The 26717-nt window shown below is 36.1% G+C and overlaps 1 protein-coding gene across 1 annotated transcript in view; it reads right to left on the bottom strand.

Moving 5' to 3' along the window:
- The window catches only part of PACRG (parkin coregulated), a 321973-nt gene that overhangs the window by 294529 nt on the left and 727 nt on the right, over positions 1-26717 (bottom strand). The gene's annotated exons all lie outside the window — the stretch shown is intronic.

Below are 26717 nucleotides of genomic sequence, written 5' to 3'. Positions count from 1 at the left end.
CCCTTTATTACCATATGTTAAAAATTCTTGCTTCAGGGCTCCTGGGTGTCTCAGATGGTTAAGCATCTGCCTTCGGGTCCTGGGATTGAGCCCCACATTGGGCTCCCTGCTCAGTGCAGAGCCTGCTTCTCCCTCTTCCTCTGCCATTCCCTCTGCTTGTGCTCTTCTGTCTATCTCTCTGTCAAATAAATAAATAAAATCTTAAAAAAAAGGGCGCCTGGGTGGCTCAGTTGGTTAAGCGACTGCCTTCGGCTCAGGTCATGATCCTGGAGTCCCTGGATCGAGTCCCGCATCGGGCTCCCTGCTTGGCAGGGAGTCTGCTTCTCCCTCTGACCCTCCCAACCCTCCCCCCTCTCATGTGCTCTTTCTCTCAGTCTCTCTCTCTCAAATAAATAAATAAAATCTTTAAAAAAAAAATCTTAAAAAAAAATTCTTGCTTCAGCTGATTTTTTGCACTCATTTTATGTCTTTATGATCAGCAGGTGAAATGTTTCAGATGCTGGCTTCTAGATAACTAATATTTTACTGTGCTTCATGGTTTTTTTCCAATGATGTTCCTTATAAGTATGAATAAAATGGAAACTAATTTCATATTTTGTGTGTAAGAAAAAAAAGTTCAGTGTGGAAACAAATTAAATATGTAACAAAGCTGGTTGTTATAAAAATCCATCTAGAGGATTAATACTGACCACAAAGCAGTATTCTGAAGAGAAGCATTTTAGGGTTGGAGTGTGAACGCTTTATCAATGTACTGTTCAGACTGATAGGCATTTAGGATAGTGGACAATTATGATAACAGTACTTCTACTGCATTTTGTCTTCAATTAGCAACATACTTTTCCAGTTTCCACAGCAACCCAATCAATTTCTGATAACAAATGCAAGCAGAGCAATTTAAGCCAAGACTAGGGAAAATGAAGAGTATATTTGTAGATTTAGAGAAAATTTGAAATTAGCCTATATCACTAATCTGAGAGGCTCTATTTGGTAGTCACAATTAAGATAAAGCTAAAAACTTAAAATAAAAATTTCTAACTGAAGGTAAACTACATTTTATAGAAAACTTGTTTGTTTTTTACTATGTTTTGCAAGGATACAAAAGATTTCAGTACTGCTGCTGGATGAACAGTATCATTTAATTATAGCAGTTGAACTGAATTCACGAAGAAAAAATGACATTTACACACAAATGTCCAAATGACTAATGGGAACTTGAATAATCTCTATAATCTCTATCTATTTGGATTAATGCACTTAGTTGCCAAATTGCAATCTAAAATACTTAGATATGAAATTTTCCTTCTAAGATTTTTATTACTTATATTAACTCAGAATATAAGAATCATTCTCATTAACGGAAAACAGGAATACCTATCTACATGGTTAGATGTTACGCTAATTTTAAAGTGCTTCCTTCAAAAGTAAAAAAAAAAAAAATCATCTATAAAATTGCTTGAATCACATATATCACCCCAAGTAAAATGATCTGTATGGCTTAGAAACACTTTTCACCCATGTAAAAACTTCAGGAAACGCATTCTTCCTTATTGAATTAAGTACATTTGTAAAACAAGGTAAAGGCCAATGAAGTGATTAGACCAACACGAAACAGCACCTTAGTGACTCGTAAGCATTACTATGCCTTCCTGAGCACATAACTCACTACCACAAGTGGCAAACGCATCAAAGAGATTAGAATCCTATAACATCCTTAAAGGTCTGCTTTATAGGACAGGCCAATTACATGTTAGCAGATTTGTGAAAAATATAAAACCACCGTCCTGTGAGCACTTAACTACATTGGACTTCCATGTTGCTGAGCATGTGCCTATACTCACTGCACTATTTCTTTAATCTCCATGAAAACCCCTTAAAATTGTAGTAGTTTTTCCATCTGCTGATGAAGCATTTGAGGCTTTGCAAGTTTAAACCCAATGGTACACACTGGCATGGACTATATGAAGCTAATAGCTTTAATTGACAAACCATACATAGCATTTAACACATGAGGAGCATTACAGACACCATATAAAAGATTTTCCAAAAATTTTACTCCATTATTTGAAGATGGATAATCTAGTTACAAATGCCTCATCTAGCTCTCCAAAAACATCATCATCATGTACTCAGGTTGGGTCATTTGATCACCAGAAAAGAAGATCTGTTGATTTTTTCAAGCCTTCGGAATACATTCATGGTCTACCTTATGATCCTAGAATAATTTTAATGAGTAAAATGATAGTGTGAATGAGAAATAATTTTTCTGAGTGCTATAAAAATTTTTATTGGTTCATTATTCCAGTTTAATGTGCTATCGTTCAAATTTTCAAAATTGACTGACTAAATTGCATATATGCATCTGGGTCAACATGAAAGCTAGTTGTTGGCCCTTGGCTGAAATAAATTTATGGTTCCTTATAAAATGTGAAGGATTCCTAAGACATCTCTGAATGAAAATAAATGAAGGCAACATAAAATTGAGTTTTATGGACAAGGAACAAATAAATCTCAACAAATGAAGCAAAATATTTAAGTACTAACTATCACAGCTTCTAATGAAATCCTAAACATTAATATGTGTTGGGTAGCTTACGATAGAGAAAGTGAATGCAGACATAAATATACTTAATGGAGAAAATTATAAAGACTTTGTTTTCATAATGTAATTAATAATATTTCAATAAAGCTCATATAATAATTGTATATTTAATACCATACATAAGGATGGATGTTTTCAGTAATGGTGCTGTATACACTGACGGTTTATTAAAGTAAGAACAATGTTTTTTTCTTTTATTCCATGTATTACAGGCCTACAAGAACAACCCTCATGCAAGAAGCAAGCTTATACAACCTCTGTGAGATCTTTTGAATGTCTCAAAGATGACAAGGATGAGCTTGCCGTGGCCATTAATAACTTCATACCAGCTGGGGTAGGGCTGACATGATGTGGTTTTGATCCTCTTGACAGCTGGTGCAACTAGCTTACTCTTAGGTATTTAAGCAAGAGAGATAAACTCATATCCACATAGAGACTTGTGCCCCAATGCACAAGTAGCAGCAGTCTTTAACAATCACAAACTGGAGACAACCTAAATGCTCATCAACAGTGAGTGGTCAAACACATTGTGCTATCTTCACACAAGTAGAATGTTGCTAGCAACAAAAAGGAATAAAGTATCGATACATGCAACATGGATGCATCTCAAAATAATTATGCTGACTGAAAAAAAAACAGAAAAAAAAAGTAGTATAGTCTGTCTAATTCCATTTATATAAAATTCTAGAAAATGCACACCCATCTATGTGATGGAAAGGAGATCATTGGTTGACTGGAGATGGGGGAAGGAGTGTGAGAGGGATTACAAAGGCACAAGGAAACGTGGAAATGGTGGATATGCTTATTATTTTGATTGTTGAGATGGCTTTACATGTATATGTGTATATCAAAATTTACCCAGTTCTATAATATATGTAGTTTATTGTCAGTACCTCAATTAAGCTCTTTTTAAAAAAAGAAATAGTAGTACAAGCATATAATTTAGAGATTTAAAATAATAAATACTTAAAAGTGGTAGAACTGAAAGAATCTGGGCCTGGGGAGCAGGCATAGGGTGGGGTCTGATAAGTCCTGATAAGCCAATCTCTGCAACTTAACCTGCCAACCTGTGCACCTGTCATACTGAGACTTTATAGGAAATAATTTTCAATTTGAAAAGTCATTAAAAGGTAAAGGAAATTATATGGCTCTTCCACTATAAATTGCATGTATGTTCTGAGTTCATTTTCCAATATTTTAATAAATTTTGGCAGATCCGCTTCAATCCACTTTCCTCAGAGACAAATATCACTTATTTGTGGGTGACTGGCCAGGAATAAAGGTGAGATCTATTACAAAACAGAGTAACATTAACAAATTTAACTAATTATTTTACAGAATATTAAAAGTTGAAACAAGTTCAACTTGTCAACATAAGCCTGGCAGTTGACATAACTTTTTAGGCTGCCTAACATCTGTTCTCCAGAATGCTCCCTACCCTTCCCAGGGTGGTATTAGCCTGTGCTTTTCCTAACAGGAGACTAAGGGTTTTATTTATTTATTTTTTAAAGATTTTATTTATTTATTTTACACACACACACACACAGAACAAGCAGGAGGAGCAGCAGGGGGAGCAGCAGAGGGAGAGGGAGAAGCAGGTTCCCCGCTGAGCAAGGAGCCGGATGTCAGGCTCCATCCCAGGAACCTGGGATCGTGACCTGAGCTGAAGGCAGACACTTAACTGACTGAGCCACCCAGGTGCCCCGAGACTAAGGGTTTTAAATATCTCTTTGGCTTAAGATCAGACTTCAGTGTTCCCCAAGCCTCTGCCTCTTGTTACTAATCTTTTTGGCTGGAACTCAGTTCACTTTGGGACCATAGGTTTGGATTCTGACTCAAGTGTCTGCCTCTGCTGTCTCTTGGGTCTCTTACATGAAGGCCTACCCTGGCTGGATCTGGTTGATTTTGGGTTTGCCAGCATTAGCTCTGGATAACCTTGGTGTTTCTACTATGTAAGTCACTGGAGGTAATTCAATCTTGTCCAATATATTCCACACACTAGTGCTGATTCATGCCTTTGAGATCCTCCCAAGGTTTTTGATTCCTTTGGTTTTATAAGTCCTAATCTAAAACCCTATTCCTAATATTAAGAAGGGTATGTACCGCATGGAGCACTGGGTGTTACACGAAAACAATGGATCATGGATCACCACATCAAAAACTAATGATGTATTGTATGGTGACTAACATAACATAATAAAATTCAAAAGAGTTAAAAAAAAACAAAACCCCTTCCTGTGGTTCTTATCCAAGTATCAAGTGCTGACAAATTTTAACTCAATCAAATTATCTTCTACTTATATAAACAGGAGGTCAAATTTGATCTAGAGAAGGGTCTTCTATCCATAAGGAAGTTCTTAATCAACCCCCTACATTTTTTCCTATGTGATGAATTGAAAGGAATGTATAACAGGTGTAGATGGACACTCAAAGTGTAATTACTTTCACAAAATAAGTTACAATTAAACAATCAAGAAATACAACTGAGCATCTCCAATGTCTAAAACACTGTGCAAAGCATTGAGGGGCACAGAGAAAGAAATATAAGACATTGGCCATTTATACTTCCCACTTTATCTTATAAAGTTATATTTGATGAACTGAAAGATTTTCATTATTTACTCGTAACAATGACAGAAGATAATTTTGTATATGTAAACCACTATGGATGTGTGTATAATCTAGTATAATCATGAGTAAATACGATATATCATTTATTCAAGAAATTCCATAGGGACATAAAGCATACACAAAGGCATGCCTCATTATTGCTTAAAATTACCAGTATTTGGGGGACCTGCATGGCTCAGTCAGTTGAACGTCTGACTCTTGGTTTTGGCTCAGGTCATGATCTCGTGGGTCATGGGATCAAGCCCCATGTGGAGCTTTGCCCTCACTGGGGAGTCTGTTTGAAGATTCTTTCCCTCTGCCCCTCCTCCCATTCATGTGCGTTCTCTCTCTCTCTCTCTCTCTCAAATACATGAATAACTCTTTGGGAAAAAAATAAGTGATTTTTTTCTAAAAAAATAAATAAAAAATTACTAATATTTATTTTATACAATATTTGCTGTTTCAATAATCACTGTATTATATAAATTCTAAAATATATTTAAATATAATATGGGTTAAATTCAAATATTTTTTATGTTCATGTGAAAGCATTTAACAGTGTGTCCTCTGCTTATTTTTGAAATAAAGTTACAGTTTTATCTCGTAAAATAACTGATTTTGTTTTATACAAAGTACAGGACACAGAAGATTTGGTTAAGAATTTACTGTTTGTCTCAGGGATTATTTATTCACAGCTACTTTAATTTAGAATAAATAATCTGTGATATATATTTCTCCATAGATTCTCTTCTAAGTAAAACCACCAAAGGAAGGTAGTTAGCTATAATCTATCTTTTACTCATTATTTTATTTGACATTTATTATATAATCATATTTTTTCTAGTCTTACTTTCTCTAACCTATGCTACACTGATGACTTTAACTTCAATTGGTTTTGGAAGATAATTCTAAAGTATAAATTATTATTTATATAACACAATTTATTCTGTATAATATAATAAATCCACATGCTTTTTTGTAAATGGCAGTGACTTTGGTAAGTAATAAAATTCATAGGTAATGATATCATAAGCTTTTTTTAGGCTATGACTCTTACATGTGTATGGAAAACTTAAAAAATAAATCTCTCCCTGGGCGCCTGGGTGGCTCGGTCGTTAAGCGTCTGCCTTCGGCTCAGGTCATGATCCCAGGGTCCTGGGATCGAGTCCCACATCGGGCTCCCTGCTCGGCAAGAAGCCTGCTTCTCCCTCTCCCATTCCCCCTGCTTGTGTTCCTGCTCTCGCTATCTCTCTCTCTGTCAAATAAATAAATAAAATCTTTAAAAAAAAAAAAAAAAAAAAAAATAAATCTCTCCCTGAATATAACACTTCTTCTCTACCATAGACTAACTGAATTACCTTACAAATGCTTTAGAGTTTCAATTCTTGGATGCTAAATGTTAAACCTAAACTCCTCTTGCCTCACTTTTTATCTCCTACAAAAGCAGGGGTCACCCTATGTATTAAACCTTGGCATGCTTCTCACCAATACTTGGTCACTGTGTGATCAATGATGTATCTGCACAAGCCCCCAAAGTGGCAGATTTATTTTTAAGTCAGTTCTTATTAAGCAGTAACAAAATCAATAGGTCTTCCTGAATTCTCTCTCAAAATTTTCATTTTAAGGCCAGAGATTATGAAATATACATACTGAAAATATAAATAAGTTTTTTTCCAAAAAATAAAATAATTGGAATACTATAGACAAGTTCTAGAATTCTGGGTCCTTCAAGAAAATTTGAATAAAGATTGTTAGCTATCATTAGGTCATTTTCAGGAACTCCTGAAACAGGAATTTGGTAGGTCCCCTGATAAGGTTAAGGAGAAGCAAAAGAATACATCTTGATGTAGTTTTTCCATTGTTTTCTAATTCTTGTTTGTAACTTGTTTTCTTTTGCATTTTTCTCTTTACTTATCAAAATATCACAAGAACCAAGAACATTTAATGAGTGGAGTTTTAGCAATCAGTTGTGTTTTTAAATCTTCCATTCAGATAAACTAGAAGAAAGTACTGTTTTATGGACTATTAAATATGGATATAGAAAAGAAACAGGAGGAAATATCAAACCTTATCAGCCTATTTCAGATTTGTTTAAGATAGATCTAAGCCTTATTATTTATGATCTATATTATCAAATAGTGAAAATGTGTTTACATAGATGGTTTCTGTAATAAGCTGCAGTAAAATAAATTATCTGCAATTAACAATCCAGGATAACTATGGATAAAAAATGTCTATTTTCAAGTTTCCAAAGAAAATTTTCAGAAAATATCTTTTCTAGACCACAACGATAACTAATAAACCCCAAGCAACTATAACTATAGAAACGAAATTACATAACCATCAAGCAACAAATCTATTAATAAAAAAATCATATTCAAAACATGATCATAATGCTCCAACCAATGGGAAAAAGAATCACTCATAAATAACAATCATATGAAAGTAAAAACAAATACAATTACATACCTTTATAATAACAAGAATAATAATCTCTATTAAAAATAAAGGTATTAAAAAGAAAGACATGAGATAAATATCCCAATCAAAACCTTAGTAAAGGGGCACCTGGGTGGCTCAGTCATTAAGCATCTGCCTTTGGCTCAGGTGATGATCCCAGGGTCCTGGGATCGAGCCCTGCATCGGGCTCCCTGCTCAGCGGGAAGCCTGCTTCTCCCTCTCCCACTCCCCCTGCTTGTGTTCCCTCTCTTGCTGTGTCTCTCTCTGTCAAATAAATACATAAAATCTTAAAAAAAAAAGAAAAAAACCTTAGTAAAGAAAATTAATAAGGGGGGGTAAGAGAACAAAAATCATATGCAAGAGCAGATATAAATCTATTATTAAAACCAGAAGAATTCATATGTAAATTCAGGAGATAATATACAAAGATACAAACAAAAAGCCAAACAAATCACAAATAAGTCAAATAAAAAAAATTAATAAAATAGCAATGAGAATACAATGGCAGGTATCAAAATTTAAAATATATTAATAACATATGTATGATATGATTCCAATTTTACCCAAAAGGCAAGTAGAGATGCTTTTCAGGAATAGTTCAAGAGTGATTAACATTAGGGGTGCCTGGGTGGCTCAGTTGGTTAAGCGACTGCCTTCGGCTCAGGTCATGATCCTGGAGTCCCAGGATCGAGTCCCGCATCGGGCTCCCTGCTCAGCAGGTAGTCTGCTTCTCCCTCTGACCCTCCTCCCTCTCATGCTCTCTGTCTCTCATTCTCTCTCTCTCAAATAAATAAATAAAATCTTAAAAAAAAAAAAAGAGTGATTAACATTAAAGAAAGGGATTTTTATATCTATTTTCTTTTTCTTTTTTTTAGGTATTTTCTTAAATCTCTACATAAGAATTTTTCCCTTTTATAATTAAAATAATTGTTCAAAAACACATTGTTTTTTCTCTTTTTAAGATTTTATTTATTTATTTGACAGAGAGAGAGAGAGCACAAGCAGGGGGAGTGGCAGAGGGAGAGAGAGAAGCAGGCTCCCCACCAAGCAGGGAACCTGACATGGGGCTGGATCCCAGAACCCTGGGATCATAACCTGAGCCGAAGGCAGACGCTTAACAGACTGAGCCACCCAGGCACCCCCCAAAACACATTGTTAAAAGAAAAACATTAAATCCAATGAATTATTTTTTGTAGAATGCAAGTGTAGTACACATATTTAATTTTCCTCCTAAAGGAAAGTTTTAGCTTTCTGTTAGTTTATAGAAACATTACTTTGTTCTAGTAGTAAAGAACTCCAGGAAGATAGGCCCCTCCTTCAGCCCCCAAAGATGAGTCAAACTCAGCAATCCCATCCCCACTTGCTATGGACTGAATATTTGTGTCTCTCAAAATTTGTGTTGAAGCCCTAATCCCAAGGTGATGGTGTTTGGAGATTGGGCATTTGGGAGGTAATCAGGGTTAGATGAGATCATCCTTTGGGATGGAATTAGCAGTTTTTTGTTTTTAAAAGAAGAGTAGGAGAGTCTCTCTGTGTGCTTTCACTGAGTAAAGGCCCTGTGGGGACACAAAGTAAGTCACACCATCTGCAGGCCAGCCCTCACCAGGAACTGAACTGGCCAGCACCTTGATCTTGGACTTCCCAGACTCCACAACTATGAGAAATAAATTTCTGTTGTTTAAGCCACCCTCCCTGGTCTGTGGTATTTCTTATGGCAGCCACAGCTAACTTAAAACACCCCCTTAACATTAATACCTAGGTTGGGGTGATATTATAAGACTGTGGTAAGTTACTAGGAACAATTTTGCTACCTGGTAAGTGAAAGAGATGCCAATGACTTACATTTGTTTTTTAATGCTAAATACATCATGTCTGAATCACATACAAGAATGTAAGGATGATGTAACATTATAATATCATCTATGTATATGTTATATAAATTAATATTAAGAGACTGACGGAATTAAAACCTTATAATCATTTCAAAAGATGCAGAAAGTGTCTTTGATAAAATTCAATAATACTCAGTATTAAGAAAAACACTTAGCAAATTAAGAATAGACTGTTATTATCCCCCAATTACCCTACACTTTAATACTTTTCTAGTCAAAATCCCAAAAGAGATTTTCACGAAATTTGACAACTAATCCTAAAATCCCTATAGAGGGTAAGAGACCAAGAGACCACATTCTTGGTGAAAATTGGTGAAACTTACTTTACCAAATATCAAGATGGATAAACTTACACAATTAAGACAGTGTGATACTGGCCCAGTGCTAGATAAATCGACCAATAAGACAGAATAGAGAGTCCACAGTTACTATTTATAAAAGGTACTGGATGGGTGGTTCTCCATATGGAAGACCAAATTAAAGCCTTACCTCTCATCTTAAAAAATGAATTAGTGACTGAATAATTAATAATCTATGGAACATCATAAGAAGAAAACATATGCAAGAAAGCCATATATATCAGGATTAAAAAAATATTTCTGAAGCTAGGCAGAAAATATACAAACCATAAAGAGAGAATTTGGTAACTATAGATACTTAAAATTAATTTTAAAATTTCTATGCATCAAAGAAAAACAAAACAAAACAAAAACAACCCTACCCTCTTGCGATTTCCCCACCAGTGTCTCAGGTAAAAATTGACAATGGGGAACAAACTGATTGACTTTTAAGAAAAAGTGGGCCCAGGTGAGATGTATTTGGTATTTAAACTAATTTAAGTTTGTTGGTTTAATTAAGATAAACATGTCTTTAAAGTTATCAACACTAAATGTAAAACTTTATCCTATGGAGGTTTGCTAAAGGGCAAGTAAGTTCATGTTATCTCTGTTGCAATTTGTTAATAAAAAGATAACTAAAATGATGGTTAATTGTCTCAAAATTTTCATGGGTAATTGTTAGGATAGCTTTCAAAGACTTTGGTAACCTGAAATTGTAAAGTTTTCCTTGGATGATAAATGGGATTAAATTCATTGTACATCTAAGTCTTTTCCAAATAGGATAAAGTGCTAAAGCATTGATTGATTACTGGATGTAGGTTCATGCTTTTGACTTCTTATTGCAAAAGAACTAAAGATACTTGAGTCTGTTGGTAAACATGCTTTACGCTTAACTAATTAAAAAATTTGCCATCTAAAGAATTTTGATGTAACAGTTCACAATTGTTTACTGCTTAGTTTTTACTATGAGGACTAAGGCTTCTAGGATTGAAAATTCTGCTAAATGTAATTATAATAGACTGGTGGGAATAAGGGAAACAACTCTATATGTAGAAAAGTAGGAGGTATGTAAGAAAGATATAAGGAATGGGAATGCATTTTTGTTGAAGGTAAAAGATCGTAATTTTGTCCTAAATAAGGTGGTTGTTTGGGGAAAATGGCTTGGCACACAATCTGAATGCAAAAGAAAGTTGTAAAAGTCTGTAAAGGGAAATCTTTGGAAAGGAATTTTAGGTGTGGTCAAGATGGACTAAGATTAAAATGAATGGATTTTAAAGTACGCTGGTATAAGAATAAAACTCCCCTTACTCTCTGTTAAAAGGTCAAAGTTTTCTAGAATTGTTGGTCTGCTCTTGATAAGAAAGTGTAAATAAAGGTTTCTTTTTCTCTTTTGTCTGCTCAAAAAGCCAGTTTCTATGTTTTGTCTTTATCAGGTCTTTGACAATCCCTAATCCTATTTAGGCATATGCTTAAACTTTCTGAGGTTTGTTTGTTTGTTTGTTTGTTTTTTAACAAACTTCCCAAGAGGCCTTTTTATTTGGTATGTTAAGTTACTCTGGAAGCATTGTTAAACAAATGATAAGCCTTAGGTTACATTTGGGTAAATGCTATAACTATTCTAGAGATTATACGCAATTCCTAAAGTTTTAATGTTTTAATATAAGGTCATCACTTGATATTTTGATTATTGCTATATTGTAAACTCTCATCAGATCTTTAGCCATGTCCATTCTGAATTTTTGTCATTTATAATTATTGTTCCATCTTCCAGGAAATTCATATAAGGGACTTTTAGGACAAATACAGGTATTTGATATCTTTAAGATTAAAACTAAAACAGGTAAGAATTTCCAGAACTAACTAGAGCTGCATTCAAACTAAACAAGAATAGTATCATGGGACTAAGTGAATTGGAAAAAATAGTTATAGTTTTTTTGTGACTCTTACTTAAAACATTGCTGGTTCTCTATTTGCTCTTCCAGACTAAGGAGACTTTCTCTTTTAAGACATCAGTGATATACAGAAATAATAATAAAACAAATTAAAGCATTTAACTTTTCTTTCTACCTGAACCAAAATTCAAAGGTCTCTAAAACTCAGAGGTCTGAAATTCAAAGGTCTCTCAGTATTTTTTCCAAGGCAATCCTAGTCATTTGCATAAGTTCAGTAACAATTTGTTCTCCTTGTAATAGGACACCATTGAAAACACTGGTTATTTTACCAAGGCTTTGACTAAAATACCATATTTGAGAGAGACATGCATAAACTCAGATATGACCAACCAGCTTTAAAAAAAAATTTTCACTCTTTGGGGAATCACGCATCATACAGGCATCCCTTATAACCCACAAGGACAAGCCATTATTGAATGTGCACACTCCACCCTTAAAGACTTGTTAAATAAACAAAAGAGGGGGAATATAGGTCTAAGTAATCCAGACCCCTCCTCATGATTATATAAGGCACTCTTAAGTCTAAACCTTTTTAATTTGAATGACCAATTTTTAACCCCAGCATTAAAACATTTCACACAAGAATCCCCGGGGCCATGTCCCTTAGTCTTATGGAAAGACCCTAACTCAAGTCTGCAGCAAGACCCCCATGAACTCATCACTTGGGGAAGTGTCTTGCTTGTATCTCCTCACAGGAAGGACCATCTTGGCTCCTGGAGTGGAATATCAAGCCACATCATGGCTTGGCACAGACCAAACCCAATCCCAAAGATGAGTCAGCTGAAGTTAAGCGAACCCCAACCCCCAAGTCACCTGCTACAGAGAGCACAGCAAGCACCAGGAATGACCTGCGGAGGCCTGAAGAAAACTACTCAGATAGCCGAAGAAGTCCTACAGGGCACAGGATAAGCCTCCACCCCTGAAAACATGTTCCTGGCCATGCTCTCAGTGGTAAGTACAACTTCTGTCATGGTGAGTATATTTTACTGTCTTATTCCAGGAGCTATGGCCACTAACTATTGGGCATACATGCTTAACTCCCCCTTCTGGAAACCCTTAACGTGGGTTGATGTGCCCTTTCTATGTCCAACAATAACTCTAACTAGGTAGGAGGAACCTCCTTCTCCTTTTCCCAACCCCAGCTTAATGGCTCCTTCTGGGCTTCCATACCATCTAATGTAAACTTATATGCCACAATTCTTCCCATATACGCTTCTCTGTATGATCCTCTTTGCATTACTGTCTCCCCCCAGATTTGGTTATATTTGTGCATAAAGGCACCAACAAAAAGACTCAATTAATCTTAAACTCTGTTGGTTATTATCTGGCAGGGCAATCAGACAAATAATAAAAGCCACTCTTCTCATCTTCGGGGGGGAAAAGTACTAAATGGACCCCATCTTCAGAGAGGGTAACGTGGGAGGCATGTCCAGCTGTTAATCCCCATATCCTTCATCTAGATAATCATACTATTAAGGCCTGGAGTCCAAGAGGATATTTAATAGCTAGTGAGACAGAGATTAAGATCCATCCAGCTAGCAATGGAGGCTGGATCGGCAGAGCAGCCTCTCCTATTATCTGGTGCAAAGGCCTTAACTCTCCCGATTCAGTCGTCCCTCTGGAAGCCAGGACATGTATTTCGCCCCCTCTCTGTGTGGCATGAAGAATACTACAATTTGGGGCGCCTGGGTGGCTCAGTCATTAAGCGTCTGCCTTCGGCTCAGGTCATGGTCCCAGGGTCCTGGGATCGAGCCCCGCATCGGGCTCCCTGCTTGGCGGGAAGCCTGCTTCTCTCCCCCACTCCCCCTGCTTGTATTTCCTCTCTCACTGTGTCTCTCTCTGTCAAATAAATAAATAAAATCTTAAAAAAAAAAAAAAAAGAATACTACAATTCCTCAGGTAGTTACTCCATGATTTTTCATAAGAACTTTACTGATTATATTCAACTCTGTATACCACATCCTTATGTTTTCTTATTTGGAGCCAATATATCCCTATCTAAGGAGGATGGGCTCTACGTTATCAAGACCTCCAATATTATTACGGAGCCTGCTGAAATAATTACAACAGTACTTAACCAAAAAGCTACTCACATCTTTGTTTTAAAAAAGACAGCCTTTTGCCTGTATCCCTGTCAATCTTACAGGCCTTGGGAGGAATCCAAATCGCTCAGCATCCTTAATCAGGCACTCAGGACTTAACAAGGCCGTGCAGGTTTCTAGGCCCACGGAGAGCAGGCGCTGCAGCACTAGCTCCATTTTGAGGACCACTAGCAGGGCTGTACCTGCTCTCCCCACACCATCCAAACTGCCCAACATGTTGATCAAATTGCGTATACTGCAACCTGAATTCCAACTGAACTCCGGTTGAATTCCAATTACAACAGACGATCGATCAAAAATTGTTGGGGAGGGGCACCTGGGTGGCTCAGTCGTTCAGCGTCTGCCTTCGGCTCAGGTCATGACCCCAGGGTCCTGGGATCGAGCCCCACATCGGGCTCCCTGCTCCACGGGAAGCCTGCTTCTCCCTCTCCCACTCCCCCTGCTTGTGTTCCCTTTCTCGCTGTGTCTCTCTCTGTCAAATAAATAAATAAAATCTTAACAACAACAAAAAAAAAATTGTTGCGGAGACTCCACCTGATGGAAGTAGCAATAGAATACCTGGGAGAAAAACAGGAGGCCCTGGATTTTCGCCAGAATCTTAATTGTGATGGGGCCCAGAAGGCCCAGAAGGCCCCTTTACACTGGAACGGTACTCAATATGATTGGGGAGAAATTAAAAAAACATCTTCAAGGCTCCCTTTGAGACAATTTAACCTCAGACATTCACAACTTAAAAAGAAACAGGTTTTATCTTCTCTCACCACCATTAATGAACATGAGCATAAACAAAAAAACTGGGGTATTCTGACAATCTACAATGGTTAAATCCAAAAAACTGGTTTTCTAATAGCAAATGGGGACTCATTGAACTGTCCATTATTTTACTCATTTGTCTATTGCTTCTCTTTGTAGTCTGCAAAATCGGAAAAACAGCACTTTCCCCAATAGGAGAAACTCGAGATTTGAACCTGGCACAACTGCAGCAAGACTTCCAACCTACAAAGAATAAGAGAGGGGGGAATGTGGGAACTCATAATGCCTGGCTAGCGAAGGTATGACAAACACAATCCTCCTTGGGAGAGGTTACTTGAGAAGCAAAGGAGGAGTGACCAGAAAACTGGGCCTCCTGTTAGATTTCTGGGCTGAAAACAGCCAGATCCTCATTGTGGCTCAACACAATCTCCCAGGGGACAGATGCTTAACTTAGGTTAAGCATAAATCCTTAATAGTCACCTACTCCCTGCCTGCAGGTCACGAACACAGTTCTAATCACACAATGCCTGTAAATGTCACTGCCCTAGATATTAAAACTTTACACTCCTTTCTAATCTTGATTCTTTGATGTAACAATAACATGCATAATAAAAATGGAGGTAGAGCTTGACTCAAGGCCTCTCACCAGGCTCTCTCCTTTCTCCTACTTAGGTGTCTGGAATAATCTTTTCATTCGCTGTTTCAGGGTTTGCTGGCCAAACCCAATGAGAAGTTGTAATTGGTACCACAGAAATACAAAGGATCATAAGAGATTACTATAAACAATTATATGCCAACAAATTGTAAAATCCAGAAGAAATAGATAAATATCTAGAAACACACAATCTTCTAAGACTGAATCATGAAGAAACAGAAAATCTTGAGACTGATTACAAGTAATACAATTGAATCATTAATTTAAAAATTCTCAAAAAAACAAGAGACCAGGACCAGACAGCTTCACAGGTGAATTCTACCAATAGTTTAAGAAAGAGTTAGTGCTTATCCTTTTCAAATCATTAAAAAACAAAAGAAAGAGAAAGGAATGTGAATGCTTCCAAACTCATTTTACAAAACCAGCATTACCCTGATGACAAAACCAGAAAAAGACACCACAAAAAGAGAAAATCTTAGGCCAATATCCTTGATAAATAAAAAAATCCTCCACAAAATATTAGCAAACTGAATTCAACAATGTGTTAAAAGGATCATACACTACAAGCAAGTGGGATTTATTCCAGTAGTGCATGGATGCTTCAGCATCCACAAATCAATCAACATGATATACCACATTAACAAAACTAAAAAAAAAATTATTTCATCATTTCATAGATGCAGAAAAAGAATTTGACAGAATTCAACATCCATTTCTGATAAAAACTCCCAACAAAGTATATAAGGAATGTACCTCAACATCATAGAGGCCATATATATGACAAACCCAAAGCTAACATCAATTCAATGGTGAAAAGCTGAAAGCCTTTCCTTTAAGACCACAAACAAGACAAAGATGCCCACTTTATTTTCACCATCTTTATTCAAAATAGTTTTGGAAGTCCTAGCCAGAGCAATTAGGCAAGAAAAAGAAATAAAAGACATCTGAATTGACAAGGAAAAAGAAACTGCAGATGACATGATACTTATATAGAAAACCCTAAAGACTCCACCAAAAAATTATTAAAACTAATAAATGAACTCAATAAAGTCTCAAGATACAAAATTAACAGAAACTGGTCATGTTTTTATATGCTAATAATGAGCCATCAAAAAGAAAAATTAAGAGTTTCACCTACAGTTGCATTAAAAAGAATAAAACACCTAGGAATAAATTTAACCAAAAGATGAAACACTTCTTCTCTAAAAACTATAAGACATTGTGGTGCCTGGGTGGTTCAGTCAGTTAAGCATCTGCCTTCTCCTCAAGTCATGATCCCAGGGTCCTGGTATCAAGCCCCACATTGGGCTCCCTGCTCAGTGGGGAGCCTGTTTCTCTCTCTGCCCCTCCCCCTTTCTCTGCTCTCTCTTACTATCACTCTCTCTCTCAAATAAGTAAAATCTTAAAAAAATAAACCTATAAGACATTGATGGGAAAAAATTGAAGATGACACAAAGAAACGGAAAGACACAAGGTTCCTGGGTGGCTCAGTCATTAAGTGTCTGCCTTTGGCTCAGGTTATGATCCCAGGGTCCTGGGATCAAGCCCCACATCAGGCTCCCTGCTCTGTGTGAAGTCTGATTCTCCCTTTCCCACTCCCCCTGCTTGTGTTCCCTCTCTCGTTGTGTCTCTCGCTGTCAAATGAATAAATAAAATCTTTAAAAAAAAGAAATGGAAAGACATACCATGCTCATAAATTGGAAGAATACTGTTAAAATGCCCACACTACCCAAAGTAACCTATGGATTCAATGCCACCCCCAACAAAACACAGTGGTATTTTACACAACACTAGAATAAAAAATCCAAAAATTTGTATGACACCACAACACACCGTAAATAGCCAAAGCAATCTTGAGAAAGAATAAAGCAAGAGGCATCATGCTCCCTGATTTCAAACAATATTACAAAGCTGTAGTAATCAAAACAGTATGCTACTGGCACAAAAACACACATGTAGATCGATGGAATAGAATGACGAGCTTAGAAGTAGACACACACACATATGGCCAAATAGTCCATGAAAAAGAAGGCAAGGATAATACAATGGAGAAAATACAGTATTTTCAATAAATGGTGCTGGGAAAACTGGACCAGTAAAAGCAAAAAATGAAACTGGACTTATGTCCAGTACATGTCTTATGCCATGTACAAAAATAAATTAAAAATGGATTAAAGACTTGAATGTAAGACTTGAAATCATAAAATCACTAGAAGAAAGCGCAGGCAATAAGCTCTTTGAAATAGGTCTTAGCGATACTTTTTGGACTAGTCTTCTCAGGTATGGGCAACAAAAGCTAAAATAAGCAAATGTAATTGCATTAAACTGAAAAGCTTTTATGCAGCAAAGGAAACCATCAACGAAATGAAAAGGCAACCCAGGACTAGGAGAAAATATCTATAAAACATATATGAAATAAGGAGGGTTAATAGCTAAAATATATAAAGAACTTATACAACTTACTATCAACAACAATAACAAACCCCAACTAAAAAGTGGGTAGAGGACTTGAATGGACATATTTCCAAAGAAGACATACAGATAGGCAACAGAAACATGAAAAGATGTTCAGTGTTCTATGCTCAATGTAATAATCATCAGGGAAATGCAAGTTAAAACAAGAATGAAATAATCACTTCACACCTGTCAGATCAGTTATTATCAAAAGACAAAGAATAGGAAGTGTTGGGGAAGATATGGAGAAAAGGAAACCCTCATACACTGTTGGTGGGAATGTAAATTGCTGCAACCACTATGGAAAACAGTACGGGGATTTCTCAAAAAATTAAAATTAGAACTACCATGTGATCTAGCAACTCTACTTCTAGGTATTTATCCAAAGAAAATGAAAAAATAATTTGAAGAGATATATATATATATACTGGTATGTTCATTGTAGTATTATTTGCAATAGCAATAGCCAAGATACGGAAGCAACCTGTGTCTGCCAATAGATGAATGGATAAAGGAGATTTGAGATCTCTCTCTCTCTCTCTCTCTCTCTCTCTCTCTCTCTCTCGGAATATTACTCAGCCATGAAAAATAATGAAATCTTGCCATTTGCAACGACAAGGATGGACCCACAGGGTATTATACTAAGTGAGATAAGTCAGACAGAACAACAAATATTGTATAATTTCACTTATATATTGAATCAAAATCAACACAAGACAAATGAAACAAAGCAAAACAGAAACAAACTCATAGATACAGGAAGCGAACTGTTGGTTACCAGAGGGGGACCTGGGGGATAGGCAAAATAGGTGATGGGGATTAGGAGGCACAAACTTCTAGTGATAAAATAAGTTATGGGGATGTAATATACAGCATAGGGAATATAGTCAATAACATAACAACTTTTTATGGTGATAGATGATAAGTTGAATTATCACCAGGATCATTTTGTAATGTATAAAAATGTAGAATCACTATGCTATACACCTGAAACTAACAGGATATTATATGTCAATTATACTTCAATAAAAGAAAAATTTAAAAATTGCTACAACATCAATTTCTCTGAGAACTCAGCGCGGAGAAAGCTTGAATACGCTATAGAGATTGATAGGCTACTTCCTGTGTGATAACAAGTGTATAATGTTCCCCTCTGAGCAGCCAATGCCCAGAAGCTCACAATGAAATCTGAACATCAATCAATAAATACACTGACCCTTATGAATGGCAAAACTGATTCTCCTTTATCTCAGGCCTTCTAGTTTAATTATATTTTATTTCATTGTTTGACTATTGTTTCTTCTATTTTGTTTCTGATAACTCCAATTTATTTTCGAAGCCTTGTGTCATAATGTATATGTATTTCATTGTCAGACTGTTGAACTTAGTTGAGGAACACCTGACAAATAAATACATAAACAAAACATTTGAGATAAGTTTTTCACACAAAGTATATATTTTTAAAAAAGAGGGAAAGTCACCATTAAGAGAATGGAAGGGGGGTGCCTGAGTGGCTCAGTCAGTTAAGGTCTAATTCTTGGTTTGGGCTCAGGTCATGATCTCAGGGTCATGAGTTCAAGCCCTGAGGCAGTCTCTGCACGGGGCATGGAGGCCGCTTAGGATTCTCTCTCTCCCTCTCCCTCTGCCCATCTCTCTCTCCCCTTCCCCACCCCAACCCCAGCTCATCCCACTCTCTCTCTCACTTATAAAAAAAAAAAAAAAAAGAAGAAGATGGAAAGGAAATTCAGAGTAGGAAACTATACTTGGAATATATACATTTAATAAATGCCTTATATCATGTAGAATAGAATATGAAAAATTAAAAAGTACTATAAATAAATAAGCCAAATTAAGTCATGAGAAAAACACCCAAAGGTCTTGAAAAGACACCTCATAAAAGAGGATAATCAAATGACCAATAAATACATTTTTAAAAGTTTTAAGCTTCATTAGTCATAATAAAAATTAATATTAAATTCAAGAGATAATATTATACACCCACTAGAATACCTAAAATGCAAAATAAAGAGAACAGCAATTAGACGATAGAGCAAATAGTACTCTCATGTAGAGCTAGCAAGAGTTTAAACATGAAAAATCAATTTGGAAAATGATTTTGATGTAGTTACTGAAGCAAACATATTCATACCCCAAGACTCAGAAATTCTCAGGAATATATTCTTGGACATTTATACATATTTTCTCCAAAAAAAAAATTTTCCTAGTAACACTATTTGTGATGATCCTAACCTAGAAGTCATACAAATCCTCATCAGTGGAAGAACAGATAAATAATGTTCTATAGACACCCGAAAATACTACACAGGAATGAGTATAGAGGGTCTATAATCATATGCAATAATGTGGGTGAGTCACACAAATTTAATGGTCAGACACAAAACAATTACGGACTTTAGGATTTCATGGATGTAAATGCAAATCTGTTATCAGAAGATTGAAATTGGGGGTATATTTGGGCAGTGACTGGAAAAGGCCTGAGGGAGTTCTGTGTTAATAACGTTTCATGATCTGGGTGCTGGACCAGTGTCTTTGGTTTAATATTCATTAAGTGATACACTTATGTTGGCATATGATGCATTAACAAAAGTCTAAAAAACAAGCGATCAATAGAGGACTGGTCCAAGTCAGAAATATATAGAAATCTAAGTTCCGTTCCTTGCACTACCATTTAATAAGTGTCCTGAAACCACAACAACAAAAAATTAAGTTGTCTGAGATTTATATGCTAAGTGGAGGAAAAAAAAAAATCTGCCCTGCCTCCTCATAACATGGGTTGGAAACTCAGATGGAATAAAAATGACTATCATATATTAAAACATATAAAAAGCTACTATATTTAATATACATATAACATTGCTAGGTCATTGAAATTAAATAGGAAGATATTTTATATAATTTAGTTTAACTATATGTAAAGGGTCATATAAGAACCCTCTGGTCATTTGGAAAAAAAATAAATTCAAACTGTCTGTCCCACTTCCTAAACAAAAATGAATCAGGAAAAAGCAAAGCTTTTTAAAATAGAACACTAAAATCATAAGAGGATTTGGGGGTAAAAAAACTAAAATTTTTAGAAAGGAGAAAGCTTTGTAAACCTTACCACTTTAACATTTTACAGTGAGCACGTACAACTTTTATAATAAGGTAGTTAAAATATGGCATAAAACATTTGTAAATTATTCTAATTCCTATATTTTATATTTATATAACACCATTAGCATTTTCTTGAAGCTGCTAATTGAAAGATGATTGTCTCATTATAGTATAAAAGATAGGTCATTTATTAATCTATCTGACCAAAAAAAAAAAAAAATTGCACCTCTTATGTGCCGGGAACTCTTCTAGAGCTAGAGATGCAGCAGTGAGTAAAATAGTAATAATTCCCTGCTCTCAAGGAGCTAATTCTGTAGTGGAAGAAGACATAGGATAAACTAAATTAATTTAGAGGGTGGTCAAATTTATGGAAAAACATAAAATGGAAAGAAGATGAGTGTGCTGGACTAGGGATGGAACAGATTATTAAGAGGTTGAAATTTTAAATAGTCAGGGAAGCTTTCACTGAAAAATTAATTTTTGACAAAAAACTGAAGTAACAGGAGATGGTGATATGTAAGGGGGGAATGCATTTCAACTAGAGGGTACAGAAAGGGCAAAGGGACTGAGCCAGCTGGGCAACTGGCATATTCAAGGAACAGCAAGAAAGCTACTGTGGATGGAACAGAATGAGTGAGGAAGAAAACCCTAAAATATATGGATAAAGAAGCAAAGGTGCCAGATTACTTAGGACCTTATAGGAGTATAAGAACTTGAACTTTCACTCTGAGATGAGGAGCCATTGAAGGGTTTGAGATAAGGAATGCCTTGATCTGGCTGAGTTTTAAAGGGATCTTCTGAGCTCCTAAATTGGGGGGAGGGTTGTTAAAAAAAAAACAACAAAAAAAAAAACCCAGACTAAAGACACATAACAATTACAGCAACAAGAGAGAGGGAAAAGATGAAACAGGAAGAAAGGGTAGATTTACTTACCTTAATTCATCAGATACTTACTGAGTACACTGTTAGGCACTGGTTAGGATGAAAAAAATTGGTTAGCCATGGGTTCTGCCCTCACAGGGAATTTATAGGACATACAACATGAGTCAAAGTAACTATAATACCCAGTAGAAAACAATGAGTAAAGGATAACTTTCCATCTGGGTTGGCAAAGAGGGAGAATTAGGGAAGTCTTCTTGAAGTAGTCGGCATTTAGCTGGCCACAAAAATCAAAGCTCCTTGACAGGATGGATGCCTTTTCCTGCCTTCTCAATTGCCAGCACCTGAAACAGTGCTTGGCATAGTCCATGATTAGCAGATATCTGTTACATTATGTCTGAATGAGCGTGGGTGTGCAGGTATGTAGGGAGGAGGGCATTCAAGCAAAGGGAACAATATAAGTGACATCACAACAATGAAGAGTTACAGTTTTAATTTGGTGGAAGGAAGTGAGAATAGGGGGAGATGAAATTAAAACCTTGGGGTAGGATTACATCACAGAAGACCTTGCTGGTCCGTGGAGGTACCATTGATGGGAAGGGAATTTTGTACTGGAAAGATGAATGTGATAATACTGATACATGATTGAAACAAACAATCAGTTGGTGGATGGAAGCTAGAGACCAGTTTGGATGATATTGTAAAAACCCGGACAGAAGGGGATAAGGACCTCAATCAGTTTATTATCACTTGGTCCCCTCATCATTAGTACTTCCACTATACTGAGTAAATATTTGTAAGCCTTACCACAGACGTGTATTTACTTGTCTGTTTCCTTTTCACTAGCAATATGGCATATTTAGCACTGGCGGTGGACACTTCTAATCATCCCCCGATTTCCCTTTTTCCCTTTATTACAGTAATAAAATGCCTCAAGTTTCAGCTTGACATAGAGCTACCAGTCAGAGACTCCATTTTCCAGCCTCTCTTGCAACTGGTTGTGGTCATATGACTAGGTTTTGGCAATGGATTTGAGCGAGAGTGACAAGTGCAACTTTTGGGACATGCATTCCTAATGAAGCTGCGTGTCCTCCCATTTCTTCCTGCTCCTTCCTGTAGGCTGCTCCTTACCCGTTTTTCTCTCCCCATGCCTGAAGGAGGTGTTGGAGATTATGCCTTTTTGCACTATGTAACTTTCGTAGCCCTTTTCCTGATGAAACAGATATAGGGGCCTGGGAGTTGCATCAAGGGTCAATTTTTCATAAGTTTTTTGTACAAAGAGAAAATATAGGCCTATGACCAAATTCTAGCCAGTGGTATTTGAATGGAAGTGGGGTGTAGTGTCTGAGTCATGCCTCTAAAAGGAAGCTTTCTGCTTCTTTTTTTCCCTTCTTTCTGAGGGTAGGGATTTGACCCTGGTGTTGGTAAGCCCACCGTGACCCAGGGCATCATCCTACAGGATACAAAGGAAGAATATACAAGCAGTGCCAAACAAACTTGGACTTATATAACAGAAACAACTTCCATCTTAGTTCAACCACGGTTATTTGGTCTCTGTTAAAGCAGCCAAATCGATATATTAATACATAATTTATAAATACTGACCATTACCACTATGTGTTGAATGAATATATGATTAGTAAGTATAAACATCTCTAAGTAAAGCAATATTAAAGAATTATTTCTCCCATTCCCCTAAGCTTTGAACATAAAACATCTATAGTCTATAGAAAAGGAAAGCTACAGTACAAAGCTTCAGTTGAAGTCAACTTCTGTATAATCATAACTTTGGGTCCAAATCCTAACTTGCTTTATGAAAAGTGTAATAGCACAGAAAGCATCTACTGTCAGTTGAGGTTAAACCAACACAACACTGAGCAACTGGTTTCTGGTTATAGGTTCTAACATACCAAGAAACAAGGCCTTTAAAAGGAAATGGACTACAAAATCTTCAAATTCTATATGTCCTATCAGTCTTTTTAGGCAAATGTAACAATATGAATTTGAATATTAGTCTCTGATTTCAGGTATTTTCTCCTTACTTGTTTTCATACAGAATGCAACAATAGGGCGCCTGAGTGGCTCAGTTGGTTAAGCGACTGCCTTCGGCTCAGGTCATGATCCTGGAGTCCCGGGATCGAGTCCCACATCGAGCTCCCTGCTCGGCAGGGAGTCTGCTTCTCCCTCTGACCCTCCTCCCTCTCATGCTCTCTGTCTCTCGTTCCCGCTCTCACAAATAAATAAAATCTTAAAAAAAAAAAAAAAAAAAGAACAGAATGCAACAATAATTTCAAGGAAGTAAAGGAAGAACAATATTTGACATTGGGTTTTAAAAAACTGGCCATTTATGTTTATTATTATTTTAGAAATTTTTTTATTCTTATACATAGATTATGACTGTGTAAATAAGGATTTCTGTTTGTACAGCCCATCTGATCAAATCTGTTTATGATCAAGTGTATTTACTTATGTTACTAGAGCATTCTCAAAGAAACACCGAGAGTGCCCACAGAACTCTTTAGGGTTTAGCTGTGTATGTCTTTTGTGGAAGAGCACTGGTTGGTGACTCATTTAATTAGGAAGGGTTTGAAAGAGGCAATTGAAGGTGAGCCCCAACACTGGAAAAATGATTTGGGTGTCAGGTTTGGGACAGGGGTTGTAATTTAGAAAAGCTGGAGACCTGCACATTATTTTCTGAATAGAAATAAACCTTAAGAAAGACATAGAGCTATTCTGATTTTTTAAGCCAAAAGGTTTATACTGTTGAAGACAGAAATAATGAAATGTAAATGTTGGATATAAAAAGGAAATTTTTATTTCCTATACCACTGAAGTTCTTTTGTATAAACAGTACCTTTTTTTTTTTTTCCTGTACACCAAGATTGCTTTATTTCATGACTTTGGTGAAAACATTTAAACTCTTTGCTCAGAAAACAGTACCTTTTTTTTTATCAAGACTTTATTATTGTGTGGTAGTTTTCCTTGGAGGACTAAGGACAAGGACTTTATTTTGCTGATCCCAAATCTTCAGAACTGTGCCTACCATTAGCAAGTTCTTAGTTTAGCTAACCAAAAAAAAAAAAGAGAGAGAGAGAGAGAGAGAGTTGCTGATTGAATGAATAGACAAGTGGATAATGCTTGCATCTATGAATTGTAATTTCCCATTAAATGAAGTAGAAGAATGACACATCCTGTTTTGAGGGTCTTCATGGAAATATAGCTATTACACTAAGAGACTTTCCCTAAAAATACAAAAATAAGGAGATATTTAACTCAGATAAGTTGTTTATAAAGAAGGCTGCTTCACAATCAATGTTTTTTGTTACTTAAGTTTTGAAAGCATATTTACTTCATTTGGTAATACTGGAATACTTAATTTTCCAGAAACTATGACTTTAGGTATAAGGCTATGTTAAAAAATAAACATGATTATAAACATAAATTTAGAAAAAGAGAGAATCTGACCAATTTTCTACATGTCTGTGAACAAATATAACACTGAAAAAATGACCAAGATTATAATTAGAAATATTGTGTCAATGAAAAAACAAATAATTAGCTTGAATGGTTATGGTATTCTATACTGCTGATAAATGAGTCATGTTGATCCCCATGACCACCTACGTATGTGAAAACCATGCAAAAGGATTGTAACTACAACAAGCTGAAGTTTTAGTCTATTTCCACAAATTTTCATTATTGTAAACCAACTGACACACATTCCAATAATCCAAATATCATTTTGTGTAGTAATATGGTAATCTGACGTAGGGATCTAGAGGTAAGCGGTTTCATTCATGTAGGTAAAGGATGGGGTATGTAAAAGAAATCATGTGATACTGAAAGCAACACTATTCATTTAACATAATGAGCTACTACTATACAGTAAGTCAGATGCTCCCAGAGTGTAAATTATACGAATTTGAAAGCTGCATTTATTATTAATATCTCATTCCCAGACAGGGGCTTGCTTAGTCAGAAGTAAAACCTGGTTTAGCATACCAAATTTAAAGCTGTTTAACAAATGCGAGAAAGTTTTTTTTTTAACCTATCATGCATGTAGCGAAATCACCTGCGTGCATTTTAAACCTTTTTTCCCCCTAATAGTATTGAGAATATTTTATTTTTACTACCACAAATAATAGAAATTAAATACGAACTATAGTAATAGCCAGAAATACTTGAACTGAAGCTTGGATTATTTAAAATTTATCATTTAAAAGTTCTGGAAATAGACTTCATATTAAATTGCCTATCAGTGCTCTAACAGGCTGATGCTATTTGTCAGAAAGAGGGTTGTTAGAGTAAATGCAGGGATGTTCCAAAATATCCTTAGGTTGAATTGATGAGATTTCATATTGTAGATGATTTAATGAGTTCATTCTTCTAGGTGTACATCAGCACATGTCAAATTCTACAAGAGTTTATGATTTCTAAGAACTCTCCTTCTAGAAGGCCCTTTGCTGAGTGGCGCTCGATTAGGAATCAGTAAGTAAAGAGGCTCTTTTTTTATTTTCGTGTAAATCGTTTAAGAGTAATTTGGGGTGGGGGCACCTGGGTGGCTCAGTCATTAAGCATCTGCCTTCGGCTCAGGTCATGATCCAGGGTCCTGGGATCGAGCCCCACATAGGGCTCCCTGCTCAGTGGGAAGCCTGCTTCTCCCTCTCCCACTCCCCCTGCTTGTGTTCCCTCTCTCGCTGTGTCTCTCTCTGTCAAATGACTAGATAAAATCTTTAAAAATAAATAAATAAATAATAAATAAAATATTTTCATAATGATTTTTTTTTTTTTACATGTAAGTTTTTATAGTTCTGGGGCGCCTGGGTGGCTCAGGCACTAAGCATCTGCCTTCGGCTCAGGTCATGATCCCAGGGTCCTGGGATCGAGTCCCACATCGGGCTCCCTGCTC

The sequence above is a fragment of the Mirounga leonina genome, unplaced genomic scaffold (genome assembly GCF_011800145.1).
Source record: "Mirounga leonina isolate KUSES-001 unplaced genomic scaffold, KU_Mleo_1.0 Mir_54, whole genome shotgun sequence".
Taxonomy (NCBI): Eukaryota; Metazoa; Chordata; class Mammalia; order Carnivora; family Phocidae; genus Mirounga; species Mirounga leonina.
This window is presented reverse-complemented; position numbering and strand designations above follow the sequence as displayed.